The sequence below is a fragment of the Diuraphis noxia genome, unplaced genomic scaffold, assembly GCF_037042655.1.
Source record: "Diuraphis noxia isolate RWA-SAM2 unplaced genomic scaffold, SU_Dnox_SAM2 contig0009, whole genome shotgun sequence".
NCBI classification, from domain to species: Eukaryota; Metazoa; Arthropoda; class Insecta; order Hemiptera; family Aphididae; genus Diuraphis; species Diuraphis noxia.
Genome location: NW_028301719.1, coordinates 952,802 through 961,118, shown reverse-complemented (window position 1 = coordinate 961,118; position 8,317 = coordinate 952,802). Strand labels below are relative to the sequence as shown.

General features: G+C 30.9%; 1 long non-coding RNA gene across 1 annotated transcript; it reads right to left on the bottom strand.

The window, feature by feature from the left end:
* Positions 1-4,562: 4,562 nt before the first annotated feature.
* LOC149054199 (uncharacterized) lies at positions 4,563-7,993 on the bottom strand. Its single transcript, XR_016192314.1, has 3 exons — positions 7,803-7,993; positions 7,517-7,723; positions 4,563-4,998 (listed from the first exon to the last, which is right to left on the bottom strand). It is a non-coding gene; the product is annotated as an uncharacterized LOC149054199 (long non-coding RNA).
* Between the last annotated feature and the right edge of the window lie 324 nt (positions 7,994-8,317).

The window sequence follows — 8,317 nt, the reverse complement described above, 5'->3', positions numbered from 1 at the left end:
AGAACATTTTTAAATAAGTGCATGTTAAAATCTAATTATTTTTTTATTGTATTTATTTTAATAATATGTGATGTATAAACTATAAATTACTACGATTTACCGCTTAACGAAAATATTGATATTTAAAAAAATTTAAAAAAATCAGCCTTTTGACTTAAATAAGTGTTTTTACCATATCAATTTTTCTGAAAATCAAATTTATAAATTGGCTATATTGAATATTTCGAAGAAAAAAAATTATAAATTTTTAAGTTTCTTATTTTCAGTATTAAAAATAAAAAATAAAAAATGTATTCAAAAAATGTAGCGCAAGTGTCTATGGATTATATTTAAAAGAAATTTTTAAAAATATTGATTAGAACAAAAGTTATTTCATTTGTCAGAATGTCAGATCTCTTCGGGACACCCTGTATATATGGCTCGTATTTCTATTGTTTTAATGACTAAGCGTTGATCGTCTCTACAGACATCTGATTCACGACAAATACAGAGTAAGTAATCGTAAAATAATTTTTTATTTCGAATATTTGTGAATTTTATTATTTCATTATTCGATAATATTATTTAGTAATTTAATGTGTACACTAAACAAATGGAAAACATTGAATTTTTGTTTGTGTTTTTTTTAGAAATTATTTAAATTAATACGGAGTAATCACATTTATGTACACATCAAAAAGGCGGAGTGATTTTTTCGATTTTCCCTTTGAATTCCATTGCCTCCGAAATTGATCATATAAAAACGAAAAAAATTATCATGATATTAATTTCCGTTTCCTATGATATTATTGTATCGCTCCATTGTCAGTAGGTATATTATAGTGTAATTGTTGTTGCAGTATTGAGTGCAGTGTCTGTTAAAAACGTTAGTAAAGTTTGAATAAAATAGCATTTTTACTATTATTAGATCTGTTAAATTAAATTATCGAATTACGTATTTGTATTTCATGTTTTATATCTTACTAATTATTTGTACGGTAAAATAAACATTTTAAACACAATTTATAGATCGTCAAGTTCCCTGTGCCAAATTGATTACCTACCCATATTTTTATATACGATGTACGATATAGGTACTATACAATATTATTATATCGTCTCGTTCTTTGCGAATCTGTTGTTCTTAATGACGGTTGCGGTGATCAGACCTACTCGATTATATTTTTAACTCTGTGAGATTTTCTCGTCACACTGCGTGAATTCGTGTCGAAACTTTACCCCTGCAAATCAAAAAACATCTTCTCGTTCGGGGCGGCGGTGTGGGTCGACATCGATGAGTCACTTTCGGTGTCGCGCTGTTTGAACTTCTGCCGAACGGCACGACTTCCGCTAAAGTCTTCCGCCCGCGTGGAATCGTTGCGGTATGTGCCTGGCAATACGTATACCGCGGTACAGGGAAATAGCAATAACAATATAATGATATCGTAAACGATAATTGATTAGACACAATCAATCTTTACAGGCGGTCGTTCCGACTTCCGGAGACTTTGCTACAGAATAATTGAGCGATCAGACCACTCGCGTAAATAAGTGCTTAACGCGTATATATATATATATATGTATATATGTATTTTAACACGTTAAAAATATATCACTACCAACGACCATTAATCATAATGCGACTGGAAGTGATTGCCGTATCTAGATTGTGTGTTCATCCATTTACGTTGCGTTATTGATACATGCAATTATTTACTTTCGGTGATTTTCCAGTCAAACTTTCGTACCTACCCTGTTGCATTGTATTTATACTGTTTTCTCTGGGTCACATACAAAATATATTTTATTGCGATTTTATTGCTGTTGTGTTGACATTCAATCATTTATGTGGATATGGTTGAAACGTGGATGGTATATTCCTTGTTATTGACAGAGTATCATGTTCGAATAATAATATCGGAATACCTATACTATTGTCATAATACTGTGGGCGGTGTTTAAACTTTTTTTTAATCGTTTTCATTTGTGAATACCACAATATCATATTTATGAGTACATAGAGTGGGGCAGTGAAACGTCCGCTTACAAAAATTGCTTTTATCTATAATGGTTTGAGATAAGAACTCTCACTAAATGTTATTAGTTCAAAAACAATAGGCCATTTAGTAAACACGACGTAGGCCGTAGTGGAAAATTACGTGCTTTTGCAATAATTAATCGTTTTACAAAAATACGATGTGGCTGCTTGCTCAGCGCCTTACCGTTCATTTCAAACTATCAAATGGGCAAATGGCACGTTCCAGTACAATGAAGATAGACGAGATTGATGTCATCTCGGGAAAATTGTTTTTTCTTTTTTTTTTAATAAATTGCATGGTTAAATTATATTACTTTATTCCAATATATTATTTGAACTCGGAAAATCAGCCATCTTCTCACTACAATATTATAAAATATTGTTGTGCGAACCGACGTGTATAGTTTCGAAACAATTAAAAAACAAATAAAATAACAAAATTACAAGAATATATTCGGATGATAATTTTGTTTTTATGCAATATTACATAATATTATGTATAGTGTTATTTTGTTTTTCTGCATACGTGTTTTAAAATAATCTGAAATGCCACTAAAATTTTCTTTTAAAACTTTAACCCGATTACGAAAATCGTCAAAAGTGCTGGGTTGTTATGGATGTTTGTAGTGTTTTATGTACGAATCTCTCTTCGTGCACGTGGGGGATTTTCGTTATTTTTTTTTTTATATATTTTAGTCCTAAGTACTCCGGTAGGGATGTTTGGGGTAGGTATTTTTAGAGATTTATAACAAACTTTTTTCTTTTCGCTCCCCTATTCCTCTTCAACTGAAAACTCGAAGACCCCTGAATAACGTAACGTGCCTTGGAACTTTTCTCAATGCCCGCCTACCGATTGTTCCATCCGTTTCCAATACATTAATTTTCGCTTATTTCCACGAGTTTTGTCTGCAAACGTTTCCCGTTAAGTCTCAGTTGTGCTTATCAAACATTCCGTATCGCATAGAAATGTTCTGTTCTTCCGAAAAACACGAAATACATATTACATATGACATGTATATTTATACACGAAAATAATAACTATACATTATAACTTTAAGTACAAGAATACATATAAAATATTGTAGAACGTATGACGTTATGTTTATTTTATTTTATTTTTTATATACGTTTGAAAATGTTAGTTGAATATTATGTTTGTTTTGATTTCAAATTCCAATACTGATATAATATTATTATGTACTGCATCGTATAATAATAATTCTTCTGTATAGTTACAACATACTAGATATTCAATTGTTATTTGTTTTAAAATCTCGTTTTTACATACAATATAGAGAACAACTATAATTAAATTGAATATAATAGTTAACAAAAACCTCATTACAAATAAAACATTTCAAAGTAATATGTACGAGTGATATAGAGTACTAACAGTTAACAAAAAAATATAGAAGTAGTACACAGATATTTTTACTTCCTAAAATTGTATATAATTTTTATGTTATTAAATTGTATAATAATGAAATTGTTTGTAAAACATAATTATGATTCTATGAAAGATTAAAAAAAAAAAAACTGATATAATATTCAAATAACAATTTTTTAAACATATTATTGTTTAAAATTTAATATTAATATAGGTAGGTACTTATAGACATGATTATAGCAACCGATGATACACAATTGTAGTATTGACTAATGAATTCCTATACTTAAAATATCATATTATAATATAAATCCCTGGTAAATATAAATTCATTTTTACATGCATATATAGATATAATTTTGGTCAAGGGTTTGGTGTTTGTATTATTTTTATTTCATTTTGTAGTTAATACTACTAAAATATTTAAAATACGAAAGAAAAATGATCTTCTAGAAAATATAATATTTTACCAGGCATGACTTATTGTGGTTATTCAGTTATTATTATATCTATCGCATATAATATTTTAATTTATAGTAGTGTTAAATATAAATTAGAGTAGAAATATAAATCAGCAATCGTTAATTAAATAAGTACAATAAGAATACGATGCATGTTCAAGGTTGCATTTATGTAGCAAAAGTAACTATAGAAGCCACCATAAAGTTTAGTTAGAGCATGATTGTTTTTTGGATGAGCCACAACTTAAATTATTAAAAAAGATAAGAAAAAAGGGTTTAAATTTTTTAAATTTTGATACAGTACCATAATATAAGATTACCTAAATGCATAGATTGGTTGATTTTAATTATTTGAGAATTTTTTCAATGGTATCACACAATTACGATTTATAAAGATGTACCATATGTTATACACTGATGTAAGCTACTGCAGTGCAGAACTCAAATCGGTCGATTGTTCCTGGACATTTCAAATGCTTACAGTTTTTAAACAAAGATCAAGTAATGAACGAATGCAAACATGACCAATAATATTTTAGTCTCTGGTTACTGGTTCTGTATAGAATTGTTTTATTTAACTATTTTGTATCGTTTGTATAGTTTATATAACTAAATAGGTACTGTAGGGTGACGGGGAATAAATGATAATATATGTGCTGAATATGGTAACAATAAGTGTATATTGGAACGCTTAATGACGTCCAGACAAAACAATAATAAAATACACAAATGGTAATAAATAATATATGAATCCGGTAAAGACGTCTCTTTGACCGAGATCAACAATAATAATAACAACTGATTACCGGACGGCAAATGCGCCGCTGAAGGGCAGAGTATCGGCGGCGGTGGTGACTGCAAACGGCTGCGGCTGCGATGACGTCGATGATCCGCAGGTGATGATACGGACGGTGGCGGTCAGCAACAATCAGCCGGATCATTGCGTGATTTGGTCGAATCAATGGATTACGTAACTCGTACGCGCACCGGTCGCGGCGACGATGGCGATGCCACACAGGATATATAGCAGATATGGAATGTGTGTGACACCGATGAATGGCGCACGTGGCAACTCGCGACTAACAATGCGGTACCGTAACTGAAGGGTCCAGTGCAACAACCTGGTATGTCCACTTTTTCAAAAAAAAATTGTATCAAGGTTTCTTTATGAGGAAATAAATCTATACAATTCGGTGTAACAAACCGGTATGTCCGATTATCAGTTACGGAGATATAAGCAAAATGGACTTACCAGGTTATTTCATTTCAGAGCAAGAACCTGGTATGTCCGGACATACAAGGTTTTTGCTCCGAAACTAATTATGTTGGTTATACTGATAAATGATAAAAATCAATTTTATGAGCAAGAACCTGGTAAGTCCATACATTTATCCTATTATAAGGTCATAACTTTTTTTGTGTTATTATAATTGTAATTTTAATTCATATTATTGATTCATAATAATGAATGCTATATGTTTTCAAAATAAATATAAAAAATACCACACATATTAACGATATAATAAATTGTATATCTTACTAAAAATGAAAAAAACCAAATTTCAGAGCAAGAAAACCTGGTAAGTCCATAAATTTATCTTATTTATAGGTCATAACATTTTTTGTGTTAATATAATTATAATTTGAATACATAATATCAATAAAGAAAAAGGAATGCTAAATGTTTTCTATATAAATATAAAGTTTATGACAAATATTAAAGAATTTAAATGTTTTTTTCTTCTCCTGAACAATTTCCAAAAGTGGACATACCAGGTTGTTGCACTGGACCCCTCATACTCGTTGTCGCGCAACGGACAGCAGCTTGGCTATAATCCTCTCAATGCAGTCGAGGACGAAGACGACAGCGTCGACGGAACACGCGTTAGTGCGCGTTAACACTTGACCACTCGACTGTAATCAAAGCGACTGCAAACGGTCGAGTCGAGTGGACAAAAATCGGTATAAAGGTAATAAACCGAACGGCGAAAACGCAGCCTTGTGCGTTTCGCCCATGGACATTATATAGCAACTAGATAGCCGACTGTAAATTACATTCCCATAAGAACGCTGAAGTCGGGCCGCCATATGCCAACAGGGCAATGTTTACATAATAACTCAATAGATAAGATACCTATATTGATAAGTGATAATAAATAATAGTTCAAATAATGAAAAAACGAATTTCTTTTCATATTCTATAGTCAAAATGTCAAATACAAATTAAATTCCATAAAGTAGTAATAAGTACCTACATAATATACTACAGAACAATTAATATTTATATTAATTTTGTTATCGTTAATAAATATCCTTATCAACCTTGCGATTTTGTAAACATTGCCCTGTTGGCATATGGCGGCTGACTTCAATAACACGTCTCAGATGGTGGCAAAAGACAAAAAACTTAAAGTCGGAGCCCGGCGTATACGGGCCGCGCGATGCGCTGTCTTGCGTACCGGTAGCCAACGTCGCAATAAAAGCGGCGGCAAGTTCGATCAGGTACCTCTTAAATTATAATTGCTGCTTCAAACGTTAATCGTAGTGGGACACTCGTTATACATAAACAGTTTCAAAAACTTTTAATACACGATTTAGATGAATTGATTTTTATGCTCGTCGGGTAGGTATATAATTATTAAAGTTTACCCGAAGAACAATATTGACGGAGCCGGTTACACGATCAGTCGTGAGTGGACGCAGTGATGGAAGTGAACGCTCGTCTGACCATTATCGCGTCGGTCCACTAAAACGTAACTATGTAAACATTACGTTATTATTTATTAAAACGTTTGTGATGTGGAAAATATCAACATTGTGTTATGATTACTACTGCTATCGCAGTGTTTGGAAAGAACGTCGTTCATGAACGCATGTCCACACGTTCACGTTTATAATAATTAGTGAACGATACGCGAACGTCGCTCATTTTTTTTTAAATAGAACGTGAACGCGAACGGCGTTTATATTTTTAATAAATTTGAACGATTTTGAAGACGCTCAATTTATTTACTATTTAATAAATATAATATGTATATAATTTAGATACTTTAGAAAATGTATATGCTCTAAAGTCAAAATTGTTTTTATTTTTGGGTTGAGACCTAATTATTATATTCGTATATCCTTACACGTAAAATCGACCGACCAATGATACACCGTATTGTTAGGTAACGTATATTATACGAATATTAATTACGTATATAATATATACACCAACATTATCCTTAGACCTTAGTATACCCGTATATTGTACGTGCTGTGTTTACTTGGCATATTATGTTTATGGGTTTTTAAACGAACTGCTGGTAAACTATTTATAAACAAAAAATTAGATGAACGACCTTATGAACGCGTTCATTTTTTCAAAGAACGTGAACGTGAACGTGAACGAATTCATTTTTTTTTAGTGAACGTTCCGAACATTGCTGCTATGCGTGTATATTGAATGTTTTGTCCGCAAAATGTTCATATCATGTTTATTACTACACAATATGTAAATATTAATATAAATAGTTTACGACGTGTTTTTTTTATAATTTTAAACGACTTTTTATACGCCGTAACGATTTAAAAGTCTTAAAATTACCGGACTACGGTCATATTATGTCTCTAAATCAATTATTACACAATTATAAATTGACATATTACCTCTCCAATCCTTGTGACGATTTCACCGTCGAAATCGTGGTTAGCGTTTGTAGCGTAAGATAGGGTGACCGATTTGTATTTTAAAATAATGAGGCCTCTATTTCTCTGGTCAGAAACTCACAAATGGTAAGCACTGTTAAGGTCGGAGTTATTGAAGGTTGGCGTATTATCTCATTATCTTTGTTTAAAATCCCGCGTCTAAAAATACTAATCATACATATCGAAACACATGAATTATTTTCTGTGGTATTAATCACAGGATCTTTGAATTTTCAAATAATCTCACCAAAAATATCGACCGACATGTCCCTTTAGCTGTTTTTAATTCTTTTTGATAATTTTGCATTTTTTCACATATTGTAAATGATACAATTTATTGTTTTTACAAAAATTTTAGTTTTTAAACTTCTGATACTACACAAATTCTTGATATATCGTCCATTTGTATGTACCCAAAACATGTGTTGTTCCTAGCGATACGAGCTTTTCTGTGTGATAATAAGCTGTTTTAAATACATATTGTATTTTTTTTTTGTTTAAATATTGTATTGTGTATGTAGGTGAGTGTATGTGCTTTTATTTGAATTGAGTCACCTTTTTTTTCATGATATGTCATTAAATGAATTCTAGGAGAAAAATAATATGTTTATTTTTCATTGTTTTTATTGTATTTTTTATTATATTTTTTATGATTTAATTCAATTATTTTACGACACATGCCTATTTTGGTGTGTGGTGTTAATATTATCCGAAAACATTGAATTTATTTTGTTTGTGATTATATTATTAAAGTAATATTTA